The following is a 16,060-nucleotide window of genomic DNA, read 5'->3' on the forward strand; positions in this document are numbered from 1 at the left end:
CAAATTTCTTGCCTCCTGCTACCCTACAAAGAATGTAGATACCTTGACTAGTCAGACTGGTTTAGTCAGAATATTTCTTGACCATTTTGGTAATGTTCTACCCATTATCCAGCCTTCTTACTCTCCTGTCCTTTTCTCCTTGGCTAGAAACTCCCACTCTCCCATGTTGTATTCAGAGTTGAGATTAGTCTCTCTGACTGCAGAATGCCTTTGCAGTAGCACCTGTTCCTATTGTGATTATTCTGAAAAAAAAAAAAAAAATCTGTCTTACAGTTTTAAGAAGTGTTGTGAATAATTTTCTTTTTCAGTGCTACTTTAGAATAAAAATTAAGTGGAGGAAAGGAGAAGAAACAAAGGAAGATTACTTTTTCCTTTGTTTCTCAGACATCTACCCACACAGGAAACATTTTAGAAATTGTTGCTTTGAAAAGAATTGGGGTAGAGGCAGATGCTAATTATCTCTCTTCTAAAACATACAAAACAACACAACTGACTTGAAAGAGAACCTTATTATTAATTATGTAGCACAAGTTTTCACTGAGATTTTGTTTTAATGATTTTATTTCAAATAGGACAATGTATAAACAAAGTGGGTTATGGTGAATATAAGCTGATTTCCCATTTGGCTTGATTTTAGATATTGGCAAGTGGAGATACCAAGATGTTCAAGTTCCAAATGTCATGGATTTACTGACAGTGGGCACTCCAGCTGACTGCTTCATCATCTGGGAATTATCTGAATTCAGGATTTGATTAACATTCATCACAGATTTCAAGGAATTACTTTGGGAATTCCTTACATAGATATTAAAAAATATGCTAGAAAGATTCTGTACACTTGGGAGAATAGAACAGTAGGGCTGCAGAAAAAGCCCTTTTGGTCAAACAAATATAATTTCATTTTTTGCCACACCCAGTGATGCTCAGGGGTTACAAATATAATTTCATGTTTTTCTAAAAATATATGTTTTAGTATACCATTGGCTATGGAAAAGGGCAGTTTGCAAGATGACCATTTTGTATCCAAAAACTTCACCATTAAGGGACTGCTCCAAATGTTTTTGTGTTTTAATCACAATAATTAATTCCTATACTGTATCCTACACTATATTCCTATACTACGTTCCTTAACAATATTTTATTCCTACATTTATGTCAATAAGTTAATGAAATACATGAATTCATTTTTTTCTTAATTCTTATCAGTATATTTTTTTCAATGTAAATCAGTATGCTTAAGTATGTTAGTATACTCAGCTATGAGAGATTTTTGGTGAAAGTAACACAATCCTAGTGCAGTACACCTTAAATAAGATTAAGATTTATGCTCACCCATCAAAAGAAGTTAGGGTAGTTTTCAGGAAAAGTTGATTCAGTGTCATCAAGCACTTCATTTGCCTTTCCCATTTAGGTCTCACTCTTAACAAATTAAATGGTTCTAAAAGATATCATATCCTATATACTACCTTCTTTTATTTTTTTCAGCCACACCCGGTATGTTCAGGGGTTACTCCTGAATATGCGCTCAGAAATCGCTCCTGGTTTGGGAACCATATGGAATGCTGGGGGATCAAACCACCATCTGTCCTAGGCTAGCATGTGCAAGGCAGACTCCTTATGGCCTGTGCCATGGTTCCGGACCCTATATACTAACCTCTAATTAGAAATTCTTCCTAGAGAGAAATAAACTCTCTTATCCTATCTTCTCAGATTATCCTTTCTTAGAAAGGTAATGTCTCCTTTATCCTCATAAAAGGGAGGATAATTTTTTCCTAGAAACTTCTAACAATTTTCCTCTATTGTCTCATGGTCACATACACATGACCAAAGGCAGAGAGTGATCATGATGGCGTTAGACCATCCAAGAGAAAGGATACTTGAGACACAATTTTTTTCTTAGTTTCTATATCAGAATAACTTCTATGGCAAAAAAAATTCTACAAGGAAATAGATGGGACTCTTAATACTCATATTAAAAATATATACATATACTCAGCATATATGTATATATAGAATATATATGAAGACAAGAGAGACAGTACAAGGTATAAGGTATAAGGCCTTGCAAATGACTGACCCTAGTTTGATTTTGAGCATCATATGTGGTCCCTTGAGCCCCCAAATATATAGTGAGAGAGAATTTCCTTTTGCCATGTGGCAAGCATAAATGAGAGGACTGAATTTACTGTGGCAGAGGTAGGGAGTATAGAAATGGGGGTGAGGTGAGGGGGCTGGACAATCTGATGGGGATGTGCTATTGGAACATTGTGTGAATACTATCATTAACAATATCATAAATCATTGTCTATAATTAAAAATGAATCAAAAAAAGAAAAGCATAAATGAAAGATAAGGAGAATTGGGGAGACAAACACTATTGGGTTCCTATAAAAAAGAGAAAAGGAGGTATAAACTGAAAATGAGGTATAAACTAAAATGCTAATCATGAAATCCTGTGAGACAGTCCTTGTCAGAATTCATTGAGAATCATCAGTGTGTATTTTCCTGCTGTTTAGACTAATCAGGGTAAAAGCCAAACAATGATTGCAAATGAAAAAGAAATGTGTTTAAGAATATGTATATCTACCTGGGGAGAAAGGTAAATCAAACTCAAACTTAGTAATACTTTTACTTTGCAATGAAAGAATCCACTTTTAAATAATTTGTATGGTATGCCTGGGATGAAACCTCAGACCTGATAGAGGTAAAGCATATATCTACCATTGAACTATATCCCTAACCGTCTTAATATTGTTTCGTCCATAAAGCTGCAAGGAGCACTTTTCACTACCTATAATTTATGTCTTCTTGTTTTCCTCAGAGGTGACTTCTTAAATCACAACACTGCTGACCATAGTTAGGGTTTATAAAGGGTGCAAATGAGGGTTAGTATAAGCTGGGGTATTTTACTCATGAAAGTGTGGCTTTGGAGACTGACAATCTCAGGTTTTAATCCAAAAACTGACCTACTGTGAGTTATCTAATCCATCTAATCCTTTTCTTTCTCTTTTGCCACAGGGTATTAGAGTACTAATTGCAAATACTTAACAGCATTTAGATCTAAGTAAATTAGGAAGTTTGGAATATAACGGGCAATATTATTACCTATTATAACAATGGACTTGAGAAGAAATTTCATTGACAAGATGAGAATGGTAAAGTAAAAATGATAAATTAGAGGTGAATGTTAAAATGACAACTCAAAGGTGAATATAGGTATTTGTTATGTATATTCTTTTTTGGTATCTATGACAACTTAACTAGTAAGACAGATTTTTTTTTTTTAGAATATCATTTTAGAGATTCACCTTTAGTAAGAGAAGTTAAGCTTTCCCAATTCAGTATTAAATAAATGTATTATATGTTTTGTGGCAAAGACAACTCAATCCAGATCCACCAACTCAGAGCTGAGTGTTATTTCTACATTCTCTATTGAAAAGGTTTTTTTTCCCCTCCCACAACAATTTCTCCATGTTCATTATTTAATGTCCAAAAGGTATTCTTGGAATCCTTCAATTACTAAGCTAGAACAGCATGGCCAGTATTATATTTTTCCTATGAAATAAGTCCTCATACCAGTTGAGGGTGCTATATTTATATTTGTGGAATAGAAAATTCACAATTATCACATTGTTTTTATCATATAATGAAGATACACACTACCCTGAAGACAAATTAGACATCTTGAAAGTGATTTGCAATGCTTCTAACTATAGCATCTGACTGGCTATAACATCTGGAATTTCACAATTACATTTTATTATAAATAGAACTCATAGAAACCCCCTATTACAATGCACTAGGAGGGGACCAGGAATATTAGCATTTTCATACCTATAGCTGGCTGCTACCTGACTGACAAGTTGTTCAAATGGCACTCTTGAAGAACCCAGGGGAGAGTTTTAGGTAAAACACTGCAAAGTTTGGGGCAGCGGAGATGGATAAATAGTCTAAGACTTCCAGGAAAGGGATGTAACAGGAGGGAAAGGCAGAAAGAGGTGTGGACAGCTGACACATCAGTGAGAAGGATAAGTGAAGGTCAGATGAAAGAAATTAAACAGCCTACTTAGAATTAGTCCTTGAACTACTCCTAAAAATGTGTTAGAATTATTTCTAGCTTTAAATTTAGTGCTGTCCTTTGGTTTTTGTAATCAGCAATGATTGAAGAACCACTAAAAGGCCTTCCTAAGTCATGTTTGTATTCTTATCAAGCACACCTAACTTTTTATATTGGGAGTCCTTTTTAATTTCACTGAGCAGATTGTTGGCACTTGACAAATATCTGTGGCATGAATGAATTCTTCTGTGATTCTTTTTTCTTCTTAACTTTGGAAGTGACTCAACATGAGAGCATAGATATTATGATACTCAATGCAGCCTTCCAAAAACAACATCACAATCTGTAACAGTTCTGTCCTATGGAACTTTTCTCTCTATCAAAGAGCTTTTAATCAACAATAAGCTGGCCACTAGTGGATGTGACATTTGAAATGTAGCTATACTGAACGGAAAGAACTCAATTTTTTCTTTTTTCATTTTTGGGCCATCCTCTGTGGAGGCTCAAAGACTATGACTGGTTTTGTATTCAAAGTGACCTGTGATGGTGTTTGGGGGGTTTCATATGTGACACCAGGGAATCAAATCAAGATCCATGGGATGCAAAGCAAGAGCCTTAACACCTGTACTAAATTTCTGGCCCCAAGAATTCAATTTTAATTTAGCTAGCGGTTATTAAACCTAGGGTATAGAACCAGTAAAGTCTAGATGTCTTGTTTTCTGTCCTTTCACTTTGTTTTAAACAGCAGCTGTTTCAATCGATGATATCAATTATTATGTGTAGGTACTTCTCATCTGTATTTTTAAATGAAAATAATTACATTGCTTTCAGTTACTTTAAGGACAGAATTGGCAAAGCAACATCTGTATTATAGATTGCATAAAATACAACATCTGTATTATGTGTATTATAGGAAGAAATTTGTCTGTAATATAGAGGAACTTACAATATGTGCTTGATTTCTAATTTTAACTATGAACTTAAAAGGAATGAGTCTGAGTAGCTGAAATAGTGAAGCATCAGAAATCAGTCCTCTACTGCAGGCTGCTCGTCCCAGCCAGTCTTTCTTTGATTTCCTCCTCCCTCCGCAGGAATCTGGCACCTTCTAGCTGCTTCCGGGGTTTGCATTGCCTTGCAACTCCTACTGTCTCAACTCCTCCCTTTCAAGTCAAAAAATGCATCTTAAATTTTTCTTGATAACCTCCCTTTCATTTCTTCCCAATTTAATAGAGACAAAAAAACCAGAGATGCAGGAAAGAATAAGGGATGGTGAGAAAGCAGATTTTGACAAACTGTGTGCTGTGGTTGGCAGACACTTTATAATATATGATACTCTAAAGATATATCCAAGAGGAATAAATGATATCACCCTGGCTAATAAGGGTATTTATTTAATATACTTGAGTGGATTAATGCCCTACTACATTCTTACTTATTATACAAGAAGAAACTGAAATTTATAAGTCATGTGGATTCCTGAAGGCCAAATAAACACAGTGCTTCAAAACAACATTTTAACTTTTTAAGTCCTCGTCTTGTTTCCTGAGTCCTCGGGAGGTCTTTCTTCTTTCCCTTTCTAAGAGCTAAACTGGCCACTAGACGAACGAATTTGCTAGAACCTACTTCCAGCCTTCCCCTCTTTTCCAAAGAGCTCCGATTTCAAACCTTGGAAGTTGCAGTGTCTATTAACAAAAAATGACTCCCTGGGAATTTCGTGCTGTTCAGGAGGTAATCTTATTTGGAGTCTTTAATGTTATTAAAAAATATATCCGCAAAAGATAATTTCCTGGAGTCTGCACGCTTACATAAAAGCGATGCATCCATGTATCAAATAAATTCCACGCCGTTCGCATTTTTCCTCTCCTCCTTCTAACAAGGAGTCGACGATGGATTTGTGCACTGGCCCCTATCACTATGGATGACTTGTAAGAAACATTAGAATTGGCTCCTCCTTTCCCTTACCCGCCTCCTAACCGTTTATGCTTCAGAGTGCAGAATAAAAAAAAAACGTAGATGCGATTGGAAGGGATTTGAAAAAATTAAAATATGGCTCCGTGATTTTTTTCCCACACAAAGATCACGAACCAAACAGCGCCTGGACGCGAGTATTTCAAAAAAAGATCCTAAGGCAGAGAAGTTAGAGGGCCACAAAGTACCACCAAGTCGTCCAGAGAGAGCAGTCTGCAGAGAGAGACTAGATTGTCCATGCTTTGGCCCTGCCAAAAATAAATAAATAAATAGATAGATAATAGGGGCCGGAGAGATAGCATGGAGGTAAGGCGCTTGCCTTTCATGCAGAAGATCATCGGTTCGAATCCCGGCATCCCATATGGTCCCCCGTGCCTGCCAGGAGCAATTTCTGAGCATGGAGCCAGGAGTAACCCCTGAGCACTGCCGGGTGTGACCCAAAAACCACAAAAAAAAAAAAAAAAAAAAATAGATAGATAATAAATAAATAAAATAAAACCGTGCAGGCGACCCTTTGCGAGGAATCTCAAGTGCAAAAGAGAAAGAGCATCACCTGCAGTTCCAGACGTGGGAAAGAAACGCAGGCCCAGGGAGTTGGGGGTGCGCATTGCCAAGAAAGACCGTCCCAGAGGTGAGCGCAGAGGGGTGCAGAGAGGGGGGTTGGAGGGGGCTCCTGGGTCCAGATCAGGTGCTAGGCGGAGCCGGGTGGGGAGGGGACCCCGGCAGAGGAAAAGAGGGGGGCAGACGCTGCAGAAGCCCGGCCAGACGTGGCGAGCTAGCTTCGCTGGCAGCTGCTGCTACTGTCCGGGGAGGCGGATTCCGAATGAGAAATTCTCTGGTCGGTGCAGCGGGGCGGGGGGCGAGGCGGGGCGCTGACGTCACCTCCCCTCCCCCACCCCACCCCGAAAAAGGAGGGAGGGGGTTGGGGGTGGGGGAACAGAAGCTGTGATCCACCGCAGGCAGCTCCGAGCCACAACTCCCCAAGACAAGTCCTGACAAACTTGGCTGCTGCTGCTGCTGCTGCTTCTCCTCGGCCTCTTTCTCTCTCTCTCTCTCTCGACTTACCACTCACTCTAGTTGTGCTTTTTTCCCCTTTTGGGGTGCACAAGTTCCAACCAGGACGGAAGGAAGGAAGCCTCGGGAGATGCGGCCACCCGGGTCCGGGCAGCTCTGGCCGATCGCACTGTGGTTGGGGACCAGCTGAACGTATATTGGAGAGAGAGAGAGAGAGAGAGAGAGAGAGAGAGAGAGAGAGAGAGAGAGAGAGAGAGAGAGAGAGAGAGAGAGAGAGAGAGAGAAAGAGGCAAAGTTGGTACTTGTGACACCCAACCCGGCTTTCCATCATTCTCCAAAACCGCCTGGGAAAGGGGGGATTCCTGAGCAAGCTGGCCCCAACTTGAGAGTGGAGCATTTTACTTCTCGACTGAACCGAACCGGTGAGTTTCTGTTTGGGTGCAAGCCAGCCTTCTTATATTATTTTAAGTTCGAACCTGAGGCAATCGGTGTTTGCGGGCACGGTCAGCATTCAGCTAGTGCATAGGGAAAGCGTGCGCATTGCACACCCATTTGCATGGTGAGGGGTGTGTGTGTGTGTGTGTGTGTGTGTGTGTGTGTGTGTGTGCATGGCTTTTGGGAATGAAAGATCTGGTCCGGTTAGTTTTTTTTTTTTTTTTTTTTGGGGGGGGGGTGGGAATTCGTGAAAGACATCCAGGGAGCTGTTCAAAAGAACTTGAGAAGCTCTAGCTTGTGCGTACGTTCTTGGGAAGGGAACTTCTTGGAGCAATGGAGCCCGGGGAGGGAGCGCATCGTGGGCCTAATCTGCAGGGGCGCAGCGCCCTCTAGGCCGGGCACGCGGCAGTGTACGCGTGGATCCCGGCCCGGCTGCGCGGCAGAGCCCGAACTTGGCTTTCCTGGCCGGGGCGCTCCTGGGAACGTGGGCGTGAGTGAGCCCCGGCGGACTGCCATTCCCACTCGGGCTTCTTTTTGAATTTGCAAAGACCAGCTAGGGTCTTTGCAGCTATGGCTGCAGCTATGTTGGTGGAGGGAAATGTGTTTGTTTTCTGGACACCTCCCCTAATATTTAGGGGGACAAGATTGGGTTAGCGAGGGTCAGCAATTGAAAGGACAGACGTGGGGCTTGGGATACCTGTCTACATAGAACATGGAAAGGCATTTAACATGGTAGCGTGCGTGTGCGTGTGTGTGTGTGTGTGTGTGTGTGTGTGTGTGTGTGTGTGTGTAGAATCAGTAACAACGTGGCAGCTCTGGAGTCTGCAATCTCTTTCTATGGCTGTTGGCTCTTCCAGGGGTGAAGAAGTGCAACTTAGTCTTATTAAGGTTTTTTTTTTTTTTTTCCAATGCATACCTGGACACCGAATAGCTGTTTTATTTAGCCTGAGTAAGCATTCTTAATGAATGGATAATTATTAAGGAACATAGTCATTAAAAAAAGACCATGTGATTTTGTGACAAGAGGTATCTTTCTCTTTCTTTCTTTCTTTCTTTCTTTCTTTCTTTCTTTCTTTCTTTCTTTCTTTCTTTCTTTCTTTCTTTCTTTCTTTCTTTCTTTCTTTTTTTTTTTTTACTGTTCTTTCCCCGATCCTTGGTCATTCAAGTCTACCAATGCCATCCCTTCTCCCCGCGTCCCATGCAAACTGTTGTTCTGGGATTGTGTTTCCTTGCGAATTGGGGTATGAAGAAGAAAGAGGTGCATGCATATTTGTTTGGTTTGCAGATCCCCACTCTTGCTGTTCCAAGTATGAAATGGACCTGTAACTCCAGACACATTTTGCAGTTCAGTTAGGGCCTGGACCACTGTGGCCAAGTTTAGAAGGCATTTGTGTGTCTTGGATATGGGAATTCGTGTCTTATTAGCCTAAACAGTGCGCAGAGACTACACGCCCTACCTTTAGTCTCGAGAATTAGCACACTCATTCTGCGGGCATTATTTTTACCTTCCCAGTCCTAACCTGCTAGACACCTTAATTAATATCACGTCTCGTCGCCTTAAAATGGATTTAAAAGACAACTGTATTCCCTTTCAGCCAAGGAAAGTCTCTCTTTTTTGATTTTGGTTAACCCTATACTCGCGTGACCCCTACTCTCTTGCACTTTTACTGTCTTGCAATCCCTTCCAGCCCGTTGCAGGGAAATCAGATTTCTTTGTCCTCCTAGCGTTTAAAAAAATGTTCGGGCGCCACAAACTTTTCCGAGGTCATGTCCGCCCTCTTCTCCGGGCTGTTCCCCAACTTCTTGGGTGCATTCTGGGGAAGCTCCGGCTGAGTCTCAACCGCCCCGAGCCGAGGGTCTGGAGCTTTGCCCGGGCCAAGTCTGGGCTCCCAACCGCAGGCCAGGCAGGGGCGCCGGGGCAGGCGGGGGAGTTCCCAAAGTGGGGTGTCTGGATGCTGGGACTGGGTGGGTGGGGGAGCTCTCCCCCTTTCCCTAGGGAACTTGGAATTTCTCATGGATTGCATTCAGTACATTGGCGAGGGGACTCATTGGCTGGGAAAACTCAGGAGGCTTGCACGGCTGCCTTTTGTCCTGCAGACCTGGAGAGAGTCCTGGGGCTGGGGGGTGTCGGTCCCTGGGGAGGCTGGCCTTGGGGCTCGCTCAAATCCGGGCTTAGGTGGGAGATTCTGGGGCCGTCCGAATAGCTTGGGCACCGAGAGCTCCCAGAGGAAAAGCTTTCATTTTCTCCAGCTAGCTCATCTTGTGGATTGAAGAAGGAAGTTGCATTTCCGACCTGGCTGCATTCCTTCCCAGACCTTTGGGGGGAAGATTTTTATTTATTTATTTATTTATTTACTTTTTTTTTCATCCTACCCTGCAATCTCTGACCCAGAAGATGCAGATTTTGGAATTCCCTGTAGGTTGGAAGAATCTAAAGAATCCTTTAGATTAAAAGCTTTCCCTGACTTTTAAATTATTTTAGATATATATATATATATATGCTTTTTCTTTTATTTATTTAAATTATATATATATGTTTTATTTTCTTTATTTGGAGCTACACTAACCCTTCCCTGCTCCAGCCTAGCAAACTTTTTCCACGTCTTTCCATGCCTGGCTGAGTCTTAAAACGTTTCCTCGAAGTGCAGCGAGCTCACTTTTGGCCACTCACTCACCCCGCGGGTCTCCAGGCTGGAGAAGATAGATCTTCGGCCCGCCGGTGCCTGGGGGCGGGCGACGTTGCCCGGGACCCGCGCGGGCTCAGAGTCCGGCCGCCCGGGGAGGAAAAGAAAAGTCGACTCGAGTTTCCGCGGGGAGGGGGGAGTGGAGGTGGGAGGGGAGAAACGAGCGCCGGCCGGTGGGCGTGGCCGCGGGCGGGCGGGCGGGCGGAGGGATACGGCGCGCCGGAGTGGACCGCGGGTGGGTGAGACGCCGCGCGGACGAGCGAGCGAGTGGCTGGTGGGGTGGCGGCCGCGTCCGCCGAGCGGGGCGCGCGGACTGCGAGGTGCGGGGAAAGCCCGCGGCGGCCCCGGTGGAGGTGGGGGTGGAGCGCTCCGGGGCCCCGGGCCCCCGCTCAGGGGGCGCGGGCGCGCCGAGGAGATCCGAGCGAGCGCGCTCTCCACCGAAGATCCCTTTTGAGATTGGAAAAACTTTTGCTGTAAGTTTTGGCGAGCGCTGCAGCGTGGGGGGGCTTGGAAGGCGGCTGGGTGGGCGGATTGGGGCGCCCCGCCGTGGCTGCGCTGGCCGCCGGGTTTGCAGCCAGCCGGGGCTGGAGCTGGTTGGTGCATAGATGCATTGGAAGGTATGACCCCCCACCCCCCACTATTTGATCTTTCGGGGTGGCGACTTTATAATTTTATCAGTCAATCATTTCATCATTAATTAAATTCCATTAATCGATAACATTAATAAACTTCATTAATTAAGCATTAATTTTATTTCATGATAAATTAATGAATGTATTAATTCGGTATTAATCAATATTTACCAATTAACGTATTGCTGGTTATCGTTGATTATTAATTGCTTTTTATTAATAAATCATTTACGGATTGATTTATTGCTAGCTATCATTGAGTATTAATTTTATTTATTTATTTATTTATTTATTTATTTCTCCACTCTTGGGGTTGCATGCATGCAGGCTGTCCAGCTCCTGTTTTGGAAAAATATGTTGGAAGGCAAAAGCTCTTGGCTTGAAGCGGTGGTGGTGGTGGTGGTGGTGGGGAGTGCTGGAGTTTCCTTTTTTTTTCCCTTGCAAAGTTTAGGGGAGCTGGGGGCGGGGGGGAATGCCAGCAAGGGAGAGAAGCTAAGGGCTCCTTCCTGCTCGACGTGGAGTGAATTGGTAAGTAGCCGACCCTCTGCCGGCTGCAGAAATAAATCTCCGCTGGAAACCCAAGCGTCGCGGGCTCCCCCTCTCCCTGACCAACGCGGGTTGAGCACTTCCTTCCCGCCCTGCCCGGGAGGCTCGGAAACTTCCACCCGTGCACCCGTGGCGCGGGCCACGCTCGTGCCCGCCTGCCTGGAGCCGGTGCCTGGGCCGGGGATGCCAGCGGCCCGGAGCCGGCAGGCGGACGACGGCTCGTGCCCGGCTGGAGGTGCTTGCTCTGGGGTTGCGGGACGGACCCGGAGGCGGTAGGAGGCGAAGTGGAGGCCTGCCTGGTCGCTCTGCAGGGCCAAGTGTGCTGTTTCTTCTTCTCTGCACTTTTGCCATCTCTTCCCGGAGGGAAAACTTGGTAGAATCTTTTTTATTTTTTGTAAGGAAGGACATTGCATTGGGACTCCTCAGTGCTTTTTCTTACTTCATCGGTGTTTTTTTTTCTTTCTAGGAAGCTAACTTGCAATTGTTTCGGATTTATTGTTGTTGTTGTTATTTGGGGGCCTGGAGGAAGTCCTGCTAATGTGAATTTCCAGGCCTTTGAAAAAAAAGGACGCACTTGTATGCATCAGGAAAGTAAACTCCTAAACTTTTTTTTTTTTTTTTTTTTTGGCCTGACTGCACTATGGCTTTCTTTAAGGGCTTTTCAAAAAGCAAGTTCTTGGTTTCTTAGTAGAAGAGGTTCCCTTCACACACAAATGGCTACTCCAGAGTGACTGTTCGGTTCTGAAATTTGCAAAGGCAAGTCATTTTTAACTACTTATCTTTTTCTGAGAGTAGGCTGTTTAAAAAGAATGCGTTGAAGTTGCATCACAGAGAACTTAAAAGTTTCTGATGGGCATCATAAAGAAAAAGCAGGTTTTTAAACCTTCATATAGTCGCAGATAGGTTTCAGTAGGATAGGAAGATCTGAGTGTTTATAAAACTCATAAATCATGGAGCTTTTCTGTATTACTTTTAGAATGGTGGTTATGTGATTTCAAGCATATCCAATTGTTCAATATATATCCTCGAAAATGTGTTTCTCCAGTCCTATTTGGCATTGTCTTCAGATCTTAGAAGGACACCTGTGGGTTATGATTAGAATAACTTTCTTGTTATATATTTAAGCTATAAGCAGCATGTGAACTGCTTAAACCACATAACTGAAGAACACGTTGTATAAATCTGTTACGTCAACCATGGCATAAGAAAAATGCAGGTTAGGCTTGATTAAAGTGTTCATGAGCTAACCATTTTTTAAAAAAGTGAATATCTTAAATAAGTCATTGTCACCCCCAAATGAACTGAAATTCTTAGAATTCATAGAACCATCAGGCCACCAGTATTGGTATATTTTAACTAATACACTTAAGAGGCTCTCCCCATAAAAATAGATAATTAAAATTCTTATGGATAGGTACCGTAGGAGAATCTAAAAATTATGCGCATTCTCATAAATGTTTTTATTCCCCTGATCCCAGCCTATCTAGCTGGTTTTTAGACTTACTTAGTATTTGAGCTGCTTTTGAAGCAGCCTTTTCTTTAAATTTTGGAGGGAAGGATCTTGGAGACTGTTTGCCCTAACTCCCTCAGCAAGTGTATTATAATCTGTTCTTCTCCAGGGTTTTGCAGGTTTTTAAATAGAATCAGTAAGTAAATCAAATTAGTGCGTTATTATTGCATTATATTGTCTCAATGGCCTAAATGTGGCCTAAAAATCCAGTTTAGTATTAGGGAACCATAAGGTTAGGTGTCTACTTAGTCTTTCTGAATGGGAAGTTGCTGTATGTAAACTTTCTTTGGATCATATTATATAGATGATGGAGCCAAACTGAAAGTTTTGCCTCACTTAATGGTTCAATTTCCAAGTGTGAGTTTATCTGTAATTACCACAGAGGAGTTCTGAAGAAAAAAAAAGTACAGGCTCTTCTTCAAGAACTAAGATTAGAGAGTTGCCACTTTCTTCTCTCATCCAAGGTGAACATTTTTATTCAGATTTGTCTTAAGTTAGGTGCACTGTCTGTATATTTTACATTTGAAATTATGTTTGTTTTGTTTTGGGTCAGGCCCAGAGCCTGACTCTGCAGAGCCAGGGTTTACTCCTGGATCACTATTGGCTGGGGCTCACAGGATCATATGGGGAGCCTGGGATCAAACCTGAATAGACATGTACAAGGCAGGTGCCCTGCTCACTATACCATCTCTCTGGCCCATACATTTGAAATTATTTAAAAATAAATCTTCCTCTAAGTTCCAGCCTTAATATTGCTCAAATTCCTGCTTAATTTCAGGAGTTCATTATACATGTAGAGATAAATCTATAAAGCAATTAAGTGTCTTCTACAAACCACTTAGGAAAATCAGTCATTATTTAATCCTTATCTATTGTAGAATAGTCAAGCGTGGAGTTTCATAATGGGCTCTGCAGTAAACGCAAAGTTTTGGCATCACCTGTAGCCAATTTGGAAACATTTTCAGGTGGGTGGTGACCTCATTATGGGCTGCTGAAAATGAGAGCCATCTCCAGGGCTGCCATCTGCAGCTGTCATTACTGGCTGGGCGGTTGCACCTGGGGTTTTGTTATTTATTTTATAACTTGTTTTCCTTTCCCATCTTACCCTTCTTGCTTACCTTGCCTTACTTTATTCTTGCGTTCCACTCTATTCTTTTTTTTTTTTTTTTTGGTGGGGGGGGGCATACCTAGTGGTGCTCAGGTGTTACTCCTGGCTCTGCACTCAGAAATGACTCCTGGCAGGTCCTGGTGGACAGTATGGGATGCTGGGGATAAAACCTGGGTTGGCCATATGTAAGACAAATGCTCTACCCTCTGTGCTATCACTGCAGCCTCCATTCTCTATTCATAATCCTTTTTTTATCTGTCCATTTATGAGACAAGCTACATTGGATCTCTTCCATGCCGAACATCATACCAGACAGAGCATACAGAGGTGAACATATGATTTTCCTGCATTCTGGATCCTGTCAGTCTCGTGGGGATGGAGGACAGTTCTATCTGGTGCAATAAGGAGATCTTGGAGGGTCAAGGTCATGAGGACACCTCAGGGAGCTGTCATCTAGGTAATTGGGTATTAGGACAGGCTGACTTTTGAGCAGGATGAATCAGGAGAATCAGGAATGCATAATGCAAGGAGAGGAAATGACATGTAAAGTCAACTTGTAGAAACCTGAGTTGTTGCAGGTTTTTTGTTTTGTTTCACTTTGTTTGTTTGTTTGTTTTTGGAGGGCAATACCTGGCAGTGCCTGACTTTGAGCTCAAGACTTTACTCTTTTTTATTTTTATTTTTAATTGTTTTTGGGCTACACTCACTGATGCTCAAGGCTTACTCCTTACTCTGCACTCAGGGATCACTTCCGGTGGACTTGGGGATCATATGGTATGCCAGGATTTGAACCCAAGTCTGCTGCTTGCAAGACAAAAATTCCCTACCCACTGTACTATAACTCTGGCCCCTTCCTAATTGCTCACTCTTGGTGGTGCTTTGGAACTTTAATATGGTGCTAGAGATGGCAGCTGCTTTGTCTCCTGCCCTCTGGCTCCATGCTTAGTATTTCTTTTCGGTTTGCAGGAGGTATTTTACTGAGAATCAATTAGAAAAGCAGGGACAGGTGGGTGGAGTGATAGCATAGCGGTAGGGCATTTGCCTTGCACTCTGCCGACCCAGGACAGACCCAGTCGAGCCTCGGCATTCCATATGGTCTCCCGAGCATGCCAAGAGCGATTTCTGAGTGCAGAACCAGGAGTAATCCCTGAGTACTGCCGGGTGTGGCCAAAAAACTGGAAGGAAGGAAGGAAGGAAGGAAGGAAGGAAGGAAGGAAGGAAGGAAGGAAGGAAGGGAGGGAGGGAGGGAGGGAGGAAGGGAGGGAGGGAGGGAGGGAGGGAGGGAGGGAGGGGAAAGGAGAGGAGAGGAGAGGAGAGGAGAGGAGAGGAGAGGAGAGGAGAGGAGAGGAGAGGAGAGGAGAGGAGAGGAGAGGAGAGGAGAGGAAAGAGGACTAGTACATAATACAGTGGTGAGGGCACATGCATGGGCCTTACCTGTGTACAGTCCCTGCTACCGTGATTCCCCAGGCATCTCTGATGTAGCCACGAGGATCCCCAAGCACCACTGGGGTGACTTGGGAACCCCTGGTACCACCAAGCCCGACAGCACCACTTCCTCAGGCTCAGTCCTCAAGCATGACCCGTTGGCCAAGAATTGTTGATGGATACATGTGCTTTTTGAGCACCACTTAGGTCCCCTTCCCCAAATAAATACAATGGCCATATTATGAAAGCTCCTTAATACAAGCAGCAGAATTTTGTGGTAATAATGGGGTTTTGTTTATAGTTTGGTTCTTTCATCACTTCAGAGTTGTGGGATGAGGTAAGAGACTTGGGGGTGAAAATGTTTTAAGCAGAACCCGAGGAAGAACTTTCTAACGACTCTGTTTTCATAGTGTACTCATACAATTATCATCCTTTACCCATTATCTGGTGAAATGCATGCATGTAATCTGAAATACCCAGAGTAATTAGACCTATAAGAAACCTTTATTATTTTAGGGAGTGGAAAACATACATTCTAGAAAAGTTATAATGTATTAGAGATAAATTTGTAGTTTTACATTGCCAGTATTTTGAAGACTTCTCATTTATATTTTTTGAATAAATTTTTGGTTCTTTGAAGGAATTAGTTAAATTTGGTTCTTAGTAGGGCAGTTGGACTCA

General features: G+C 42.9%; 1 protein-coding gene across 1 annotated transcript in view; it reads left to right on the forward strand.

Annotated features, from left to right (window-relative positions):
• The first annotated feature begins 7,375 nt into the window (after positions 1 to 7,375).
• Positions 7,376 to 16,060, forward strand: part of FAT1 (FAT atypical cadherin 1) — a 128,875-nt gene continuing 120,190 nt past the window's right edge. The window contains exon 1 of the mRNA XM_049772324.1: positions 7,376 to 7,461. The gene's annotated coding sequence lies outside the window, so the exon portion shown is untranslated. The remainder of the gene's footprint in view (positions 7,462 to 16,060) is intronic.

This window comes from Suncus etruscus, chromosome 4 (genome assembly GCF_024139225.1).
Source record: "Suncus etruscus isolate mSunEtr1 chromosome 4, mSunEtr1.pri.cur, whole genome shotgun sequence".
NCBI classification, from domain to species: Eukaryota; Metazoa; Chordata; class Mammalia; order Eulipotyphla; family Soricidae; genus Suncus; species Suncus etruscus.